Genomic DNA, 21,726 nt, shown 5'->3' on the forward strand with positions numbered 1-21,726 from the left:
TAGTTTTCAACATTTGTTTCCATAAGAGTTTAGTTCCAAATTTTTCTCCCTCCCTTCCCTTCCCAAGACAGAAAGCAATCATATAAAGATTATATATAGTACTTTTTTATGAAACATGTATGAAGACAATGTTTCAGGGCCACCCAGTAATATTTTGGTTTTGGATGCTGTTGTCCTTATTTCAACAAATTCTAGTTGGAAGACATTTCTGACGTGTCATGCATATTCTTAAACCAATTGTGTTACTGAAATTACAGCAAAAGTGTTACCCCTTGTGAAACCCTCCCATGCTGCCAAATTGACCATTCTCAACAGTTTTTCAATGTAGAAATTGTCACAAAATGCAGCTCTGCACAAGTGTCTTCCATGTAAACTAAAATTTAAGTGACTAGCCCACCATTCTCACGAAGGCCACATTGAACTAGAATCAGAATTATAGAAAGGTCATGACATTAAACACACCATGAGAGGTAGTATGATATATGTGGTAGATACAACAATAAACTAGAAGTCAAGATTCAAATTTTACTACCACCTTAAATATATATTACTAGTGTGACCCTGAGCTAATAACTTAACATATCTGAACCTCAGTTTTCCCATTTTTTAAATGAAAATAATAGTATCTACCTATTGTGAAGATCAAATATGTAAAAATATCTTGTGAAACTCAAAATGTCACATCTATGTGAGCTATTGGTCACATTAGAGATCATCCTTTATTATACTTACCTACAAGGAAACTGAGGCTTCTAGAGAAGTGACTTGTCCAGTACCAGAGAGTCTGCTGATTCCCTGTCTTCTGCTCTGTCCACCAATCAATTATGTTGCCTAAAGACACTAACACTTAGTTATATAGAGAACTACTCTGTATCACGGTGGCTGGTGATTTTCATGTTTCTTGTTTTCATTATGACTCAACTAACTCAATAAACTTGAGAAATCAGATATGCACACCACACTTTATGGCTAATTGAGGATTGATTATACAATATCACAATAACCAGACCAGAATTCAGAAACCATGCAATTTACACCATTCATTTCACCTCCAGGTAGCTAATCTTCGGCTGCAGTCCCTACAGGAATACACGATACTTACATTTTAGAGGAATTATTGCACCACTGCTGAGGAAAATAGAATAGCATATAATTTTCCAGGCATGCCCTTTGATTTTAGGCTTGAGATTTGGGATAAGCAGCAGCTAAAGTTGCTGTAGCCACTAAGTTTTGTTTTTTATATAAATGAATGCTCATTTGCAGCCAGACTATTTTATTACCATTGTTTAAGATTTAGTATTCATTAATGAGCAAATACTTTACATAATAATATTATCTAAAATCGACTTGTGTATTGTTTTTATACTATTCCGTTATGTATTCTAGCCTAATCCACTTCTTGTATTAAAAAACAAAATGGAATGAAAGAAACTATAAAGCCCATATACAAGTATCTATATAAAATGCCTTCAAGAAGTTCTGATGAGAGTTAAGGGCAGATAAATGACAAATATAAAGTGTTGGACTGTAAGGCTCAAGTATCATCATGTAGAGAAAGGAACACCTGCCTTTGGCACTCTGTGTGTAACCTAGTCACTTAACTTCCTTGAGCCTCAGTTTCCTCAACTATAAAATGAGAGATTTGAACTAGATAATCTTGGAGGTCCCTTTCACACTTATATCTCTGATCTTAGCACAGTTCCTGGCATATAGTAGGTACTTAATAAGGGTTTCTTAACTGACTGATCCTATGAGGCCCAGAGAGGTTAAGTGATTTGCTCAACATCACACAGAGATTAAGTATCAGAAGCAAGATTTAAACATAGGTACTCTAACATCAAAGTCACTCTATCATACCGACAGCACAAAAAGATATTGGACACTTTTTTCAAGTAATCTCTCCCCACAACCCAGTGCACTTCTAGCTGATTTGCCTTCCTTAGCAATAGAAGTGTAGGCTGTTCCTGAAGAACTGTTTCTAATCTTCAAACCTAAGAGTTACCATCAAGGTGGATATTATTAAATAGCAAAATGAAACTCACAAAGACCCAGACAAATTTTTCTGTACCTGAGAATTGACCTGAGTTCGTCTCTGAGGAAGGAGGCAGTCATCATGTGGCCTCAACTCTTAATTATCATAGGACTTCAATTCCACCATGAGTATCAAATTGGCAACTACAACATTAAGCATCTTTGAGAGAACAGAAAAGAAACAAATCATTGGAGCTTAAACTTGGGATATAAAGCATTGACTGATTCTAAACTGCAAATAGCCCATTCCAATTGCTGCTGAAACTAGTTCCTTCAGTTTTCTTTACCTTGTCAGCCTTGTTAACAAACATTTATTATATGCGTACTAAGTGTCAGGTACTGTGCTAAGATCTAGGGATACAAGGAAATGCAAAAAAGAAAAACAAACACAGAAACCCAGTCCCTGTCATCTCTAATAAGGGAAACAAAATGTAAACAAGTACAAGATAAATTGATGATAATCAAAAGAGGGGAGGCACTAGGATTAAGGGGAATTGGGAAAGGCTTTTTGTAGATAATGGGATTTAAATTGGGTCTTGAAGAAATACTAGAGTTAGGAAATTAAGGAACAGAGTCCAAGGCACTGGAGATTGTCAGTAAAATTCCTGGAACTGGAGACTCCACAAGGAGGCCAGGGTGAATGAATCAAAGTGTAGGTAATGGAGAGTAAGGGATACGAAGACTAGAAAAGTAGGAAAGGTTTAGGATTATGAAGGGCTTTAAAAGTCAAAAAGAACAGTTGAGAAGAGCTACTTTCAGGGGTAGGATAAAAGGAGTTTTCAGATTACTCTGTGCTTATTGGTATGGAGACAGGACACTAGCCAAATGATATTCCCTTTACTGTAAGCAATATATTGGCAAAAGAATATTACTATTGCTCAAAATGCAATTACCAACTCCAACATGTTCTGGGCCATTTATAGACATCTGTGTTTCGAGTTACAGAGCCTCAAGATCCTGCCTCCTCTCCTGCATACTCTATGTGTTTTTCCTCTCTAAGAAATGTGGGGGAGTCACTTGGCAATGTTATTACAGAAATATCAAGTCATAAAATCCATTAATCTGAAACCCAAAAAGGGCAAGAAAAAAGAGACTTGCAACTGGGTTGGAATTATCAAATATTTGTATTAAAGGATAACAGGTCTGCATTTTAAGTACTTAAATTTTTTTTTTCAGGGCTAACAGTTAAAATGGCTTTATGTTCCCTTTACCTCATCATAATAGCTGAGGCACATACTTGAAGCATGAAAACCTGCAAGAAGAGAGATGTGGTGGGGGGCAGCTAGGGGGCACAGTGGATAAAGCACCAGGCCTGTATTCAGGAGGACCTGAGTTCAAATCCAGCCTCAGACACTTGACACTTACAAGCTGTGTGACCCTGGGAAGGTCACTTAACCCTCTTGCCCCACCCAAAAAAAAAAGAGAGAAGAGAGATGTGGCAAACAATGAAAAGTAATAAATAAGTATTAGCAAGTAGACCTTTATACAACATGTTTATTGTCTCTCCTACCCTAATATCATCACCATCTTCATTTTCATGATCACCATTACCATAATCCTCTTTCAAACATCTATTTGGTGAATGTGACAGTGGGGAAAGTATATGGGAAGATCAATCACAGTGACATAAACCAGAGATTTTGTGTATCCTGTGACTTACTACAAAGAAGCCCTAGAAAGAACCTGGATACATAAGCCAGTTGGGCTCTGGCAACATTATGGGCTTTCTTAACCCTGACTATGTAATACAACTGCTTTTATCCATCTGAGAAATGCACAGGGAAGCATAAGGTAGCACAGTTCTGTACCATTGTGATTATCAGTTTGACATGGACAGTAACTGAGTGGGTAAGAATTCTTCATGTCTGGTGCCATAATAAGATCTACTGCATTAGAACAAATAAGAAATATCACTTTGGGGGTGGCTAAGTAGTGCAGTGGATAAAGCACTGGCCCTGGATTCAGGAGTACCTGAGTTCAAATCTGGTCTCAGACACTTGACACTTACTAGCTGTGTGACCCTGGACAAATCATTTAACACCCATTGCCCAGCAAAAAAACCCAAAATAAACAAAAACAAAAAACAAAAACAAAATCAAACAAACAAACAAAAGAAATATCACTTTATAGAAAAGATTTTAGTGAAAATAATACTGTGACCACTAAAGTGCATATATTATGAGTATGCATGAAACAGACTGAAGCTATGAATGTTTTTATTACACACCAGTATACAACAAAACAAATTTGGAAACATCTTACCACTTAGAAGTAATACTTTATACTTAAAAAATTCCTATCCTCATGAGTGAAATTGCTAATATATTTAAAAAGAAGCATTAAAAAACATTGAGTCATCTGGATTTTTCTATAGAAACGTATTTGTAGAGAAATCTCCCTTATTCTTCTCCTGACTCAGCTACAGACTCTCTAGACTTCTCCATACCATAGCAATCTTCTTATCTTGTAATGGATTCCTCCCATTCCTTCCTCTCCTGAGGTTTTATTATACTGGTTGATCCCTGTACCCTTGGGCTCACTTCTAGAATATCCATTTTGAGAAAGTGCCCAAGTCAGCCATGCACACTTCTCAATTGCTCTCAGCTCTGATCCAACCTCTCCAGATTCCTACTCCATGACACAATGTTTCTCTACTCTTTTTCATTTCCCTTTTATATGTTAGCTTCTCCTATTAGAATGTAAGTTCCTGGAGGTCAAGAATGATGTTTCTTTTTTATCCATCATTTACCATAGTTACTGGCATATAGTAAATTTAATAAATGCTTGTTGACTGACTGATTAGCATTAATTGTCACGTCATACTGAACTTATAGTCCATTAAACCCACATAATTGTTTCAGACAAACTACTGCCTGACCATGCCCCCTCATCTTGTATTTGTAAAGTTGGTTTTTGAACCAAAATGTACAATTTTACATGCTTGTATATAGCAATACATCTTATTAGTTTCAGCTTGTTGCATGATGAAGTGAGCAGAACTAGGGGAATATATATGGTAAGAGCAACATGGTAGCAACAATATGTTTTATAAAATTAAGCTAAAAGTATTTTTTTAATTAATTGCTATTGTACCAGTTTGGGCAGCAAGCATTTATTATTATATACCAGTAAAGGATAGACCACATGGTAGAGAAAGCAGAGAGAGCTTCAACATGGCAGATAGCTAGAGCAAAAGAAAAGTCCTGGGAGACCCATGCTGTCTCCCAGAGAGATAGCACATGGTCTCAAGGAGAACCAAGGGAGTTCACAAGACCTACACTGTTCTCAAAGGGAGGACTAAGCCAAGAATGAATCCATAGAGAGAAAGAGTCAAGCACCAGCCAAGAGTTTTTATTATTCTCTTTTGATAGAGGCAGGTCATTACAACAACAATGTTGGAATGCTTGACTTTCTTTGAAACTCAAGTTGAACACTAACTTATGCAGGTCCTTCCTATCCCATCCCAAACCCCAAGGCACTTGTACCTTCCCCTCTAAGATTATGTTATGTCTAATATTTGTGCATCCTCTATGTACTTATGTATACATATGTTTTCTCCATGAGAATGTAAACTTTTAGAGAAAAAAGATTAATCATTTATGCTATTTTATATCCAACAGAGACTGACATGTAATAAATGTTTAATAAATGTTGGTTAGTTCACCAAGAAAAAGTTATACAAAACCCGCCTTATTTGCTTTCTCCATAAGCCAAATTATATATGCATATATGTGTACAAATATTTCATTTCATTTGGTTTGACTTTTTATGACCTCCCCTTAAACATATTCTAACTTATAGTTTGCAGAGGACTGAGGAATCATGGATTTCCAATGTAAAAACAATAAACATTTGTGAAATTAATCAACTACTGTGTGCAAAGCATTATGTTAGAGAATAGGGTAAGTAAGAAACCATCCCAACTCTAATGGAGCATATGGTTCAGTAGAGCCTAGGACATAAACATAAGCTACTAGATTTTGGATGAAAATTTTGGATGAAAAGAGTATTATAAAGGTAAAAAAATGACCTAATGTGGGGAAAGTCATTACCACTAGGGAAGCAGTGGGGAGAACTGATATATGAGCTGACCTTTATAGAATAAGTGAGCAATACTTTGGGGGTGGGGGCAATGAGGGTTAAATGACTTGTCAAGGGTCACACACCTAGTAAGTATCAAATGCCTGAGGCCAGATTGGAACTCAGGTCCTCCTGAATCAAGGGCCAGTACTTTATCCACTGTGCCACCTACCTGCCCCAGTAAGCAAAATTTTGAATAAGATTATGATAAAACATTTAATCTGTTTCTAGTCCCTCATTTCACTAATTAAATATGTCTTTCTTGTCAGTGGTTTGGTGCTTGGCAATTCCTTTCTCCCCCCACCACCCCCAACTCCTTTGATAGCATCTGTATTTGTTATATTAAGAGCTTATTGGTCTATTTTCAGTTGCAGTTAAAATCTTGGTAGTTATTTTTTAACCTTTAAAACAGAGCAAGTGATTTGTTTTGCCCACTATGTACTTTCATATTCAGTTGATGGTGGGGGGAATGAATAGAATAACAAAATGTAAGCAAACATTCTGTATTCAATAATTGACTAACAAAAGCTCTTCTCTCATAACACGTCCAAGAAAGATTCCTGATGAAGATAGAGAGAAAAAATCTTGGATTTCATAGGTTAAATTAGGTGATAGTCTTAAGCCTCACACATTCAGATGTGCAAAATCTAATGCTAACATTTATGCTTTAGGTACATTTAAAAAAAAACACACAGATGGCAAGGAAAAAATAGATCCTCTTTTCAGAGATACCTAAACCATCTGCATGAAACTAAGAAAAATACATGTGAGTGTAACAGACTCCTCCCTCTAATTTCTCAACACACACAAGGGTTAATTGTTCTTTTATACATTTTGTTCAGAGAGAAAGAACTGCACTAAGAAACTTATCAAATGAAGGGATAAAAATGACTTAACCTTGACTCCATTTTACTTTTAAGATGGGAATTTTGCTTATAGTTGACTGTTAACAATGCTTTGTTCAGTTTGATTTGAGATAACTTTCTCATACTTTTCTTGGCAGACCATCCCATTTCAAGGGCTTTACTGACGTATGACACAAATGTTTGTTTCTTTCAATTCTTCCTTATCTGACCTGCAAACTTCTTTCTTCCCCCAACCCATTCCTGGCTTTTGTTCAATCAAGGAAAGAGACTCTTGACTTGATTTTGAGCTTTTAGGACTCAGATGTACTCTCCTTCCCTATTTATTCCTCTTTTCCTCTTTCTTTTCCCTTCCTATTTTTACAAATCCTAATAAGGCCATTAAAATCAGAAGGGAAGCACTATTGTGGTATGTTTGAAGGGAAGCATCATCTTAACTTTATGCAATGGGATTGGGGGGAGCATCTTTATCTCATGTTCTGTTTAACTTTCTTGGTCCTAATATTCTAGATCAGGATTTCTTAATCTGGGGTTCATGCTGCTATTAACTCTCCTTATGATTTTCCTTTTTCGTCTTCTTTTTCATAAAGGTGGGAAAATTTACTTTTGTTTTGTGCCGTTTTTATTTTTGATTCCTTGCAATATAGCTTTGACAAAAACAGACTTTTTAAAAAACCCATTTGACTATGCCTTTAAACCCAAATCATTCTGGATTTATTTGAATGGCCACAATCATTTTCTGTTCTGGCCAGAGGGGCTTTCCCTCCCAGACTGATACCTTTGGGGTGGTAAATTGGGCCATCTCATGTCTGAATTCTTACCTAGTCCTTAATCATTAAAGGGTGTGTTCTCATACAAACTGAGACCTGGGAAAGATCTTAATTTAGAAAGGTGAAGGTCACATACTGCATCCCAAGCCATTACCAGATTCCTTGATCTTTTCCTTGCCACTGGACTCTAATGTCTCTGGAGGAGAGACCTCTTCCTCTCTCAAATCCAATTTATTCTCAAGACATCACCCTTATGATGTTATTGCTCCTTTTCAAGATTGAAAGATTAACAACAACATTTAGGTCATTTTGCTTTTCTTTTATTTCTTTGGGATACAAACCTAGTAGTGGTATTGCTAGTTCAAAGGGTATACACAGTTGTATAGTCCTTTGGGCCCTATTGTTTTAATCATTTTCCTTTTCTGTAATGTTAGTCAATCTGGTAGGTATGAGACAGTCTTCAGAGTTGTTTTGATTTACATTTCTCTAAGCAATAATGATTTAGAACATATTTTCATTTGACTTTTGATAACTTTGGTTTCTTACTCTGAAAACCACTTCATATTCTTTGACCAGTTGTCAATTGGGAAATGCCTAATTGTTTTGTTTTGTTTTTTAATAAATTTGACTGTTTCATATATTTGAAAAATGAGGTCTTTATCAGAGGAACTTGCCATAATTTCTACCATTTTCCTGATTTCCTTCTTATATTTGTTGGTTTTGTTTATACAAAATCTTTTTAATTTCATATAATCAAAATTAACCATTTTCATTCCCATGATCCTCTTCATCAACTGTTTGGTCATTATCAATAGAGCTGACAAAATTTTTTTTCCATTGTCCTCTAATTTATTTTTTCTCTTTTTTATTACATTTTAAGTTTTGAACTCTCTCTCTCTCTTTCTCTCTCTCTCTCTCTCACCGCCCCCACACTAAAGAAGGCCACATTTTGATGCAGATTTATAAAAAAAAATGTACCTTAGATCTTTGGTTTTATCAAACACAGATAATTATGGTCATTTACATTTGTGTATTCTGTAACTATTCTATCCTACTAATCCACAATGCTATTTCTTAGACAGTGCCATATTGTTTTCATGATTTTTACTTTGTAATACAGTTTGATATCTGGTTCTGCTAAGACACCTTCTTTCACTCTAGTTTTTCATTAATTCTATGAATATTCTTGACCTTTTTTCTTCCAGATGATTTTGTTATTATTTATTCTAGTTCTATGAAATAATTACTTGGTAGAATGATTGGCATAGCACTGAATAAGCAAAATAATTTATTTAGATTTCTCATTTTCATTATATTAGCTCAGCCTGCCTATGAGTAACTGATGTTTCCTCAGTTGTTTAGATCTATCTTTATTTGTGTGAAAAATGTGTTGTAATAGTGTTCATGTATTTTCTGTTTGTCTTGGCAGATATATTCCAAGTATTTCATAATGTCAGCAAGTGTCTTAAATGAAATTTCATTTTCTCTTCTTACTGGGTTTTGTTGGTAAAATGTAGAAATTCTTATGATTTTTGTGGGTTCATTTTATATCTTCCAAATTTGATAACATTTTAATTGTTTCAACTGATTTTTCACTTGATTCCCTAGGGTTCTCTAAGTATACCATATAATTTGCAAAGAATGATAGTTTTGCTTTTTCATTGTCTATTCTAATTCTATTTCTTTCCCTTGTCTTATTGTGAAAGCCAGCATTTCCAATACAATATTGAATAATAGTGGTGATAATGGGCATCCTTGCTTCACCTCTGATTTTATTGTGAATATTTCTACCTTATCCCATTTACAGATAATGATTGCTCTGTTTTAGATAGATATTACTTATCATTTTAAGAAATGCTCCATTGGTTCCTCTGTTTTCTGGTGTTTTTATAGGTATGTGTGTTGTATTTTTTCAAAAGGTGATTTTGCATCTATTGATATAATCATATGATTTTTGTTGTTTTTTATTGATATAGTCAATTATACTGATAGTTTTCTTAATATTAAACTAGCCTTTTCTTGCAGTATTTTCACAGCTAGTTCTGGGGATTTGGAAATTTTTGTTGCTTCCAATGTTTGATGCCCTTGTTCCCTTGGGACACAGTATCAACAACATTTTATGATGATCAGCTGTGATGGACTTGGCTCTTCCTAGCAATGGAGTGATTCAAGACAATGCCAAAAGACTTATAGTGGAAAATGTTTTCCACATTCAGAAAAAGAACTATGTATTCTGAATGCAGACTGAAGCATACTATTTTCACATTTGTTGTTGCTTTTTTGTTATTGTTCTTTATTTTTTCTTTCATTTTCCCTTTTGTTCTGATTACTGTGGAAATATGTTTAAGATGATTGCAATGTATAACCTATATCAAATTGCTTACTGGCTTTGGGAGGAAGGAGGGAAGGAAGGGTGAAAAAACCTTGGAAGTCAAAAATATCTTTACATGTAATTGAGAAAAAATAAACTATTTTTTTTAAAAAAAGGCAAAATGGTTGCATCCATTCATAATTCCACCAACAATGGAAATTTTTTCTAAATTTTTCCACATCCATTCCAACATTTGTAACTCTCCCCTTCTATCTTTTTAGCCAATCTGATAGGTATAAAGTGATAGCTCAAGTTTGTTTTAATTTGCATTTCTCTGTTCAATAATGTTTGAGAGCATTTTTAGTATGACTATAACTTATTTTGATTTCTTCATTGGAAAATTGCCTAATAATAACTTTTGACTGTATATCAAATGGAGAATGACTCACATTCTTATAGATTTTACAGAGTTCTTTATATATTTTAGATATGAGCTCTTTATCCAATAAAGTACCTATATATGTTTTCCTGAATTTTCTGCTTTCCTTATGGTCTTGGTTAAACTTATTTTATTTGTACAAAAATTTATTAATTTAATAAAATCAAAATTATCCATTTTAAACCTAATTTTGTTATCTTTTACTTATTTATAAGTTGTTTTCCTATCCATAAGTCTGATAAGTAATATGTTCCAAGTTCTAATTAAATCTCTATATATAGATCATGTGTCCATTTTGACATTATCTTGGAAAATGGTATAACATACTGGTCTCTGCCTTACTGCTTTCTAGTTTTCCCAGAATTGTTTTATTTTTTACCAAATAATGAATTCTTATCCACAAATCTTGTCTTTATGCTTGTCAAATACAAGGTTATTATGTTGTTTCTGTAAATTGTATGTTTACTCTATTCCACTGATCTGCCTTTCTACTACTTAGTCTATATCAGATAGTTTTGATAATTACTGCCTTATAATTTAGTTTTAATTGTACTGCTAAGGCTCCTTCCTTTACATTTTTTCATTATTTCTTTTGGTATTCTTTACTTTTTGTTTTTCCAAATGAATTTTATTATTATTACTTCTAATTCAGTAAAAAAAAAGTGGTAATTCATTTTATTTTTTCTTTTTTTTCCAGGGCAATGAGGGCTAAGTGACTTGTCCAGGGTCACACAGCTAGTAAGTGTCAAGTGTCTGAGGCCAGATTTGAACTAAGGTTGATTTCAGGACCAGTGCTTTATCCACTATGCAACCTAGATTACCCCAGTAACTTACTTTTTTTTTTTAATTTTTTTAATTTTTTGCGGGGCAATGGGGGTTAAGTGACTTGCCCAGGGTCACACAGCTAGTAAGTGTCAAGTGTCTGAGGCCAGATTTGAACTCAGGTACTCCTGAATCTAGGGCCCATGCTTTATCCACTGCGCCACCTAGCTGCCCCCCCCCCCAGTAACTTACTTTTGATGGCATTGAATATATAAATTAGTTGGGGTAAAACTGTCATTTATTATATTTTTATATTGAGGTATTATTTAAATCTGTTTTGAAAGCTTTCTCTACTCTACTACCTTGACTGTACCATCAGAAGTTTCTATAATTTTTCAAAGTATATGCATGAAATCCCATAAAGGTGAAATGACCTGTCAGAAGTTACACAATTAGTGAGTGATAGATCCAGGCCTAAGGTAACTAGGCAATATAGTGGATAGAAAGTTGGATTTATACTCAGGAAGACACAAGCTTAAAGTTAAATCCTGCCTCAGACACTTCCTAGCTATATGAGCAGGGGCATGTTTTTGTGTGTATATTACGTTCAATAATTCAATCCAATTCAATAAACATTTATTTAGTATCTAATCTATGTTAGGCACTGTGCTAAACACTGGATACATACATACAAACCAAAAGGCAGGAACAGGTATACAAAATATTTTTAAAACCCTAAAACATATAAAGATTCATTATCATCATCATCATCATCAACAATAATATTAATAATAATCCATTTCTTCAATCCCAGACCAGTACTGTTTTCACTAGACTACACTCTCAAAGACCTAACCTTGACAAAGACAAGAATTATTCCAACAAAGACCTTTGAGTCCTATTCACCCTATTTTTTGCTTGGAACTACTGCTTGATTTGATAGAACAAACCAATTTAAAATGAATTTATGGTTGATATATTTCATTGGGTTTTACTGATGCTGCTCTTTTAAGAAATTGCTGCCCTGTCCAGTATGTAGTGGTTTATTCATTCCCTACAAAGCCATTTCCCCCAAGCCATATCAATGGATCTTCACTGATTATATATCCATAGTGTTTCCAGGAGAATTTTGTTTCCATGAAAGTGATCCACCTATGAAGCTTTTCAACGGAGCAATGCAATTTTCACAAAGATAAATGGAAATAATCTAGCTGAATTTGCTGTTAAACAATTAGCCTTCACAAGCTAGAATTAGAATTTACATAAAAATTAGACCAATTTCTATTCAAGATGGAGTAGTTTAGAATTACCACTAATTTAATTGAGGTTTCTTAAATGGTTTGTAATCGGTATGATTGTTGTGGATTGCCTGCATCATCAGGGATGCAATCAGCATGCTACAGCAACTTCTACCCAAAATCAATTAAATTGTAAACCAATTTGAGGTTTACACTTTATTTACAGTCGAGCCCTTATTGAATTCTGACTACTTATTGTCAACTCACTCTGAAAATGTACGTGATGTAAAATACCAATGGTCGCATGTTTTAGATATTTGTATTTTTAATTTTAGTCAAGACTGATGTCACTAAGAGTCATTTGTATTGTGGTAAAAATTATTTTTGGTAAAGATTAATATTGGAAGTTTTAGCTGAATCATTTGAGAGATCTCTTATGCTACTGAAATGGCTTTTGGAGAATGCGAGGAACTTCTGAGACGCCAAATTAAAAGTGAGGGCAGGAACGGAAGTTCTCTCTCTCTGGCAGCAAATTTAGCAGCAACAAAGCATGATTGAAAGGAGTGCACGTGGTTTGGTGTTCGGTCTTTTCAGGGGTTCCCAGTCTGGCAGAAAGTTTGGGATTCGGTGAGTTTTATAAAGGAATAGACTAGATCTAAGATTATTCATTTGTATTTCTCCTTTCTTATTTCCCTAATTGGTTTCAGCTCTTGTTGTCTAATTAATAAAAACAAAAAAACAAAAACTGATCCCTCACGTATTAAAGCTCAGTGGCTCCTTTTTCTTATTGGTCTGTGATATATATATATATATATATATATATATATATATATATATATATATATATATATATATATATATATAAAAGTTTAAAGGGGGAGATTAATGCTCCGTATATCCAATTTGGCTCTCACAGTGTGTACCACCTTATGTGGTACAACATGAATATCCCTCTCTCCTTATCTCAGTTCATTAGCTCTCATTTGTTTTTCTGAAACCAAAAATAAGGAGAGAAGACTCACATTCAAGCGCCAAAAGCATCCATTAGAGACTTGAAGATAATCTATTGTGTTTTTTTTTCTAGCTAAGATGACTGCTTGAATAGAAGCAGACATTCCAGCTCCCATAAGGTTACTCCCACAAAAACCCCAAAACAGCACTTAATGAAATAATGATCAAAAACACAATGAGAAACTCCAAATTTGACCATTTCAGGACTGTAAAGAAAAAAAAATTAGACATTAGAGTAGGTGAAATAGAAAAGGGTCATACTAACAAAATTAGCACCAGTACAAGCAAACAAGACAGAAGTTTCCCAGTATAACAACAAATGGATCAGAAAGAAGTATAGTCTATAAATCTCTGTTTCCAGAGACAGGTAAGAGAGGACATGCTCAAGGTTGATCAGAAACACACATCATGGACCCTACCACCTGGAATGATAGTAACAAGGGAAGGACAGCAAAACTCAGACTAGTACACTCAGCCCAAGGTATTTCAGGACCTCAGCATTCTGTCCTAAAATGTCAATTCCTGCACTTCAATCAGGCCAGACCACTACTCTGTGAAGTCAGGTCTTTTTCAATATCCTGTCAAGTTGTCTTAGGCTGGTCAACTACTTTAACCCAATATTTAATTATTTCTCTGGATCTAAGTTTCACTTTGAGTCATTATTTGTGGGAGAATTTGGGAATCATTGGACTCCCTAAAACATGTGATTTTTAAAATGACTGCATTTTCTAAGAAAGCAAAACTGAAAATTCCTTAGATGAATACATAGAACACTTCCAGAATAAAAGTTCCAAGAATGTGAAAACCAAAATCCAGAGGTTCCATATCAAAGGAAAAATAGTGCAAGTAATTATAAGGAAAGAAGTCAAATATCAGGTAATCAGTCAGGATTACACAGGCTCTGACAGCTTCTATTGTAAATAAGAAGAGATCTTGTAACACAATATTCCCAAATGGGTGGGTGGGGGCACTTATAACCAAGAATACCTTAGCTTGAAAGCCTAAGTATAATATTACAGGGGGAAATTGTCCTTTAATAAGATAAACGACTTTCAAGAATTCCTGATGTTTTTATAAAAGATCAGAGCTAACAAGGAACCAAAAGAAGTAAACATATGAAGAGAGTGAAGAGAAACCTAGAAAGGTAAATTTATTGTCTAATTGTAATGGGCTATATGATTATGATATGCTCACAATCAAATAGAAGGAAGAAGAAACAAATATCCTTTCAGATCACTAATGCTGTCAAAGGACATGTTGAGAGTCAAAAAAGAAAGGACCCATTGGGGGAAAAAAGAAAGAAATGAAGTTTACTATTTTTCATAATTAGAATACTTAAGAGTAGTATAAAAACCTAGAGAAAAGGGTTGGAGGTGGACACCAGTTGGACTTCATTTGTCTGAACCAGAAAAGGAAGGTTGAACATATGCATATGCACACACACACACACACACACACACACACACACACACACACACACACACAGAGGCAGACAGAGGCAGAGACAGAGGCAGAGGCAGAGGCAGAGGCAGAGGCAGAGGCAGAGGCAGAGGCAGAGGCAGAGGCAGAGATAAATGAATCAACCTCAACACTAGAAAACCATTTTGAGGTGGAAAACGTGCCTCTCCTTAAATTACACTACCTGGGACCCCTAGCATAGAAGGTGAAAATTTAGTGTGCTTCCCTGTTTGGGTGAGTGGCCTAAATTTGGCTGAGGGGTGATAGTACTGAGGTCCAAATAGCTTGTCCATGAAGGTCACTGTCAGGGACTTCACTTGGCTCCACATACTATCTAAAAGTGTCACTATATTTTGTGAGCTTTTAAAAGATAAACTCAAAAACAAGTCAACAAACCAAGAATGCAGGCATATAGATTTTCAACTGTTTCAATAAGGCATCAAGGGGCTGTTGAATCACCCCTTTATAAACTGTGCTGGCACAGTGACTGACATTTTGGGATTCTCCAGCAAACCAAACACTCAGAAATTTAATGGGAAATCAGCAGCCTCAAGTCAAGGATTCAAAAAAACATCCTTTTGTGTAATATTATATAAACAACATGAAATCGAGTTTTTTCCCTTTACAATAGTATTTTATAGAAATATATATGTATATATATTATATACACTCATACATATATACTATATATGTATATATACACATATATACATATCTATTTATTTATATTACATTTTTAAAAAAGAATTGGGGCATTCAGCAATATTTCAGGAGACCATCATGCTACCACTGGCTATCCTGAAACAAGTATATTAAGGCAAAGGCTCCTAAACTTCTCTGCCTCACAAACTGGTGGGACCTCAATCAGTGAGACTGCCTCTTTCTCACACTTGAAGGAGCCATCTTCCATGCCAAAGTAAAATCTTTCAGACATTGATAAAGATGATCCTTGCCCACGGGTCCTGGTATCATTTAGATGGCCATGTTCACTTCCCTCCATTTCAAAATTTTTTCATTATCCATTACCATAGGGCCTGCTTTGTGTTCCACCATCTGTAGCTCACTCACTCCAGAGAACATTTGGGATAGGGCCCTTGTCACAGGGACATACACCATTGGGATGACTTCTATGGGAATTCCCTTCACCTAGTAGTCACTGAGGTTTTTAGAATCCTTTCTATAATCAGCAATAATGATGAAATATTTGGAATTGCTGGCTAAAATCTTCTCTTGGATCAGACAGCCTCCACCATCTTTGATGAGATTGAGTTCCACATCTATGCTCTGTGTTGGGCCAGGTCACTTAGAGGTAAACAATTCTGAAGAATTAGCTGCCAGGCCTGGAAGAATGTAGGAATACAAAGGTCAGGCTTTTTTGTTTTAGTCTTTCAGCTATCCTCTGTAAAGCATGGGTGATGGTAGAATACTGCAAATCCCTAACACTTGATTATTCATCACCCCCAAGCTACTTGGTTCCTGTCTTGGACAAGGTCCTGGCTATGGATTCTGGTGGGACCTGGTGAGAAAGGGTAATGGCCAGGCATGAGCCCATGTTTGTTGTTTTCTAATATTTTGGCAGCAAGGATCTTTATCTATTTTAGTTTGATACTACTTTCGTATAGGACCTAAGATAAGCTAACCAATTGTGCCAGAAAGGTGATGGAATCAAGGTACAGAAATGGAGATATAGTTTTGAATACAAACATTGTATAGACTTTTAAAAAATGGTATGCTTATGTGTTATAAGGAAAAAAAGAGGTATCAATTATGATGTCAAAAAAATGAAACAAAGAAAAGGCCATTCAACATTTTTAAATGCTTCATAGAGGATAGAAGCAAATTTAGAAGGTAGCAAGGCCAAGTAGGATAACTTTGAATTTATTATATGCTTTAAAAATGTATGAAAGAAATTTATGACCAGGTCAAGATGGTGGAGTAAAGATGATGGATTGAGATGAAGCATTAGAATATAGCTCTCTTCCAAACCCTCCTCAACAAAAATCTAGAGAATGCACTGGGCTGAATTCTGATTGAGAAAGCCAAGAAGAAGTCATAGAGTCATTTCCCAGCCCAGAGTAGATAAGGAGAAAGGTAGAAAAATCTGCTGATACTGGGGAGAATGTCTGGCCAGACATGTGCAAAACAGGAGTAGAGGACTAAGATAGGGCCAAGACAGGGCACCAGAAAAAAATGACAAGACATCTCTTTGCAAGCACTCCATGCAAGAATACATCTGTCATCTCTGTTACCTACCACTCAGTGCAGTGTCATAGATATAGGGGAGAGAGTAATGATCATGAGATTCAAATATGATTGTTACTAAGCATTGAAGAACTTCAGGGAAGCAAACAGTTGTTGGATTCAGAGGAGCAGAATGCAGTACCTCAAACCAAAGGGGGTATTGACAGTTTAGTGGTTCTGAAACTATAAAGCCTCTTTGAAGACAAGGCTAGAAGCAGTCTATTGAAATTTCCAACAAAAAACAAGCCACAAGAGACCCAAACCTGTGACAGAAACATGCAGAACTCAGACTAGCAGGGCATTGACCAGATGTCTCCCTGAATAACACTACTTAAGAGTACTAAAATCTTTTTTTTTTTTTGTAGGGCAATGAGGGTTAAGTGACTTGCCCAAGGTCACACAGCTAGTAAGTGTCAAGTGTCTGAATCTGGATTTGAACTCAGGTCCTCCTGAATCCAAGGCCAGTGCTTTATCCACTGCGCCACCTAGTCGCCCCAAGAGTACTAAAATCTTACAGGTCCCCAACCAGAGCTATGAAAGTAGAAGGACATGTTAGGGCAGAAACTTAGGCCAGACATCTACCCCAAACCCAGAAGTGTGTAGAATCCATTATTACAATAAAGTCAAGAAATAAACTGGGAAAAAGGAACAATGGCATCAATAATAAAAACAAGCAAAGAACATGGCCATAAAGAGCTATTAGGAAACAGGAAAACTCAGAGAAGAAATACAGAATGAAAAAAAAATAACCTCCAACATATCTACAACCAAAACCTCAAAGAAAAATGCAGCTTAGACTTAAAGAAGGATATATTGGTGGGGGGGCAGGGCAATGAGGGTTAAGTACCTAAGGTCACACAGCTAGTAAGTGTAAAGTGCCTTAGGCCAAATTTGAACTCAGGTCCTCCTGAATCCAAGGCCGGTGCTTTATCCACTGTGCTACCTAGCCGACATCTAAAAATTACTTTAAAAACCAAATGAGAGCAGAATGAAAATAATGCAAAAAGTGACAAGAGCTAGGAAAGAAAAAATGAAAAGAAAATAGTTTCAGGAAGAAAAAATTTAAAACTTTACTGAAGAAAAAAACTTCTTGAAAATTAGAATTGATGAAATGAAAGTTAATGATTTTATAAAACATCAAGAAATAATAAAAGACAAAAAAGATAAAAGAGAATGTCAAATATCTCAAATTGAAAAAATACCAATAAATGGATAGGCAAGATGAGTGCATTAAAAGAGGGGGAAATGGAAATGAAAATAGGGGAAATTATTTTGCATAAAATGGGTGTGCAAAGGGGAGTTTACACAATAATCAAAGGCTAGTGGGGGGAGTGAATAACACTTGAACCTCATTTTCATCTGAACTGGTTAAAGGAGTAAACAATACACATACATACAGTTGGGTACAGAAATCTACTAGGAAATAGGAAGGAAAGGGGTAAGGGGAAAGGGAGGAATAAGAGGGAGGATAGATTAAGGGAATTATTTTTCAGAAGCAAAACAAATTTCTAAGGAAGAAGTAATTGGAGAGAATATGTGTGGGAGAATGGGATTGGAGGAAATGCAGAACTAACAATCATAATTGTGAATAATGTAAATGGGATGAAATCATCCATAAAATTAAAGAGGATAGAAGAATGGATTAGAAATTAGAATCCAGGGACAGCTAGGTGGTGCGGTGGATAAAGCACTGGCCCAGGATTCAGGAGGACCTGAGTTAAAATTCAGCCACAGACACTTGACACTTACTAGCTGTGTGACCCTGGGCAAGTCACTTAACCCCAATTGCCTCCTAAAAAAAAAAAGAAAGAAAGAAAGAAATTAGAATACAACATGCTTTTTACAAGAAACACACCTGAAATGGAAAGATATACAGAGAGTAAAAGAACTGTAACAGAATCTATTATTCTTTAGCTGAAATTTTAAAAAATAAAAGCAGAGGAAGCTATCATAATCACAGTCAAAGCAAAAATAGACAAAATTAATGCGATATAGAGGGAAACTCATTTTGCTTTTAAAAAGGTACAATCGAGAATGACATTCTATCAATATAAAAACAATAAGTAACAAATGACAAAGAATTTATTTTTTAACTAAAATTAAAATTAGTTATTGCAAGAAATAAATAGTAAAATATAATAATGGGAGACCTTAGTTTATCACTATCAGACCTAGATAATAAAAAAGAAAAACAAGAAAGTTAAAGAAATAGATAACTTTTGAAAAATAAGATATGTTAGATCTCTAAGGAATGTTTACCAGGGATAGAAAGAAGTATATCCATTTCTCAGTTGTTATGGCATGGTAGAAAATTGACCATGTATTATGGCATAAAAGCCTCGCAAACAAATGCAGTAAAGGAGAAATATTGTATGCATCTTTTATGTACCAAAATGCATTCAACAAAAGTCCTTTGAAACGAAGATTAAACATTCATTGGAAACTAAATAAATGTATGAAATAAATTCATGGTTACATATAAAATACATAGAAATACATGTTGTATTTAAGTTAAAATTTGGTGTTTAATTTTAAAAATAAAAACTAAAATATAGCTATATACCTCTTTGCATACTCAAAGGATTTGCATTTTAGCAGTGTAGGAAACTGATAGTGTGGGAACTCTTTCACCAAGGCAGATTTTAACCCATCTATGACTTCTTAAACAAATTCTAAGTAGTTGTTTGAGACCCATATAAGTTAAGTGACTTGGTCAATATTGCATAAATTAGCATCAAAAGTAATATTTAGATGCAGTCCTTTCTGAATATAAGTTTAGTACCATATCCACTAAGCTATATTCTCTCTATTTATCTTTGTCTCTGCTACTCTCTCTCCTTATTTCTCTTTTTCAAAACTTTCTGTCACCCTGTTTTTTCTTTTCTTTAAATGTTTGTTTCTCTTTTTATCTTTCTGTTTATCTTTCTCTCTGTGACTCTTTCCATCTTTTTGTCCCTTTTCTCTATCATTGTCTCTATTTCTTTTTCTCTATTTCTGTCTCTCTGTGTCTCTGTGTTTCTCTTCTCTTTTTTCTTTTCCTTTTCTTTTTATGTGTCTCTGTCTCTTTCCTCTGTATTTCTGTCTCTTTTTCTCATTCTGTCTGTCTTCCTGTCTCTTTCTGTCTCTTTCTTTGTCCCTTTGTATTTCTCTCTTTTCTCTGTGTTTCTGTCACTTTTTCTCTGTATTTCTCTGTCTCTTTTTCTCTGGATCTCTGTTTCTCTTTATCTTTCTCTAACTTTCTCTCTATATCTCTCTGTTCCTCTAACTTTGGCTGTCTGTCTTTCTGTGTCTCTATCTTTGCCTTTCTATTTCTTATTACTTCTGAATTTCTAAATATGTGTTTCTGTTTCTTTTATTTCTATTCCTCTTCTCTCTTTATAACTCTCTTTGTTTCTCTGGCTCTCTGTCTCAGGTTGTTTCTTGATTTCTCTTTTTATTTATTTCTCTGAATCTCTTTATGTCTCTTTCTCTATCTTTTTGTTTCTATGTGTCTCTCTTATTTATCTCTATTTCTTCCTTTCTTTGTCTCCCTCGGCATGTCTCTCTCTCTCAATCTGACCCTGTTTCTGTCCTCCCCAAATCTACTCCCTCCCTTTCTACTTCCCTCTCTTTTAGATAGATAACAGGACTTACAACACCACAAGGTCTCTGGTTTATCTTACCTTGGAAATGAAGCCAAGTTTGGATCTAGTTGGGATTCAAGACCTAGCATTATATACATCAGTTGTACTCTGGAGAAGATCTCTAAAGCAAAGCTTAGAAATGTTTCATAGCTAAAGTAATTTGCAAGTCCCTTCATAGAAAAGGAGCATAGAGTACAAATAACATAAATAGGTAAAAGATATCTATTTTCTCTACTGCAAAAGTTGCTTAAGACAAATTATGTGCACAAACTGGATTCTTAAAACAAAAACAATAACTTCAACCATCATCATAATCTCTGCCAAATGGTAAAGGAATTTTGGGGGACTGCTGAACAGTCATTTACTTCACTTTCATTTCAGGTTCACACTATTTAAATGCTTCTCAGGGTCCAGATTTCAAGGTCAGTCAGCATTGATTTGACCTTTCTTGATTCTTGCCAGTTCAGAACTACCTTGCCCCATCCATCTTCTCCTCTGAAAATCACTATAAATGAGAAAAATCACTTCCCCCTGGGTAGTCAACATACAGACTCAGGAACATGGTAATTTTTGATTTTATGAGAGAACCATTCAGCCTAGAAATATCAATTGCTCAGGACTTTTAGGTGACCTAAACTCAAGGATAGGAATACAGAAAAGAAGTGGGAGCTACAAATGAAAAACAGCTTCTTTGGGAGTATACTAGCTCTCTGTAGGAGTTTCTGCAAAGGCAGTAGTTTAAGGAAAAGGCAGCAGAGTCTGAAAATGATGCACTCAAAAGATGAAGGGTAGAACCTTTCTATAGATAATTTGGATTACTGAGGAGGCAGGTGCTGCCTAAATCTATGGCCAATCATCTTGGATACCATCCTAGAAACAAGGATCAAGAGATTAACCAG

At 35.1% G+C, this 21,726-nt stretch overlaps 1 pseudogene; it reads right to left on the reverse strand.

The window, feature by feature from the left end:
* Positions 1-15,827: 15,827 nt before the first annotated feature.
* On the reverse strand, positions 15,828-16,418 carry LOC122738794 (annotated as a pseudogene).
* Positions 16,419-21,726: the final 5,308 nt, after the last annotated feature.

Source organism: Dromiciops gliroides, chromosome 2 (assembly GCF_019393635.1).
Source record: "Dromiciops gliroides isolate mDroGli1 chromosome 2, mDroGli1.pri, whole genome shotgun sequence".
NCBI lineage: Eukaryota > Metazoa > Chordata > Mammalia > Microbiotheria > Microbiotheriidae > Dromiciops > Dromiciops gliroides.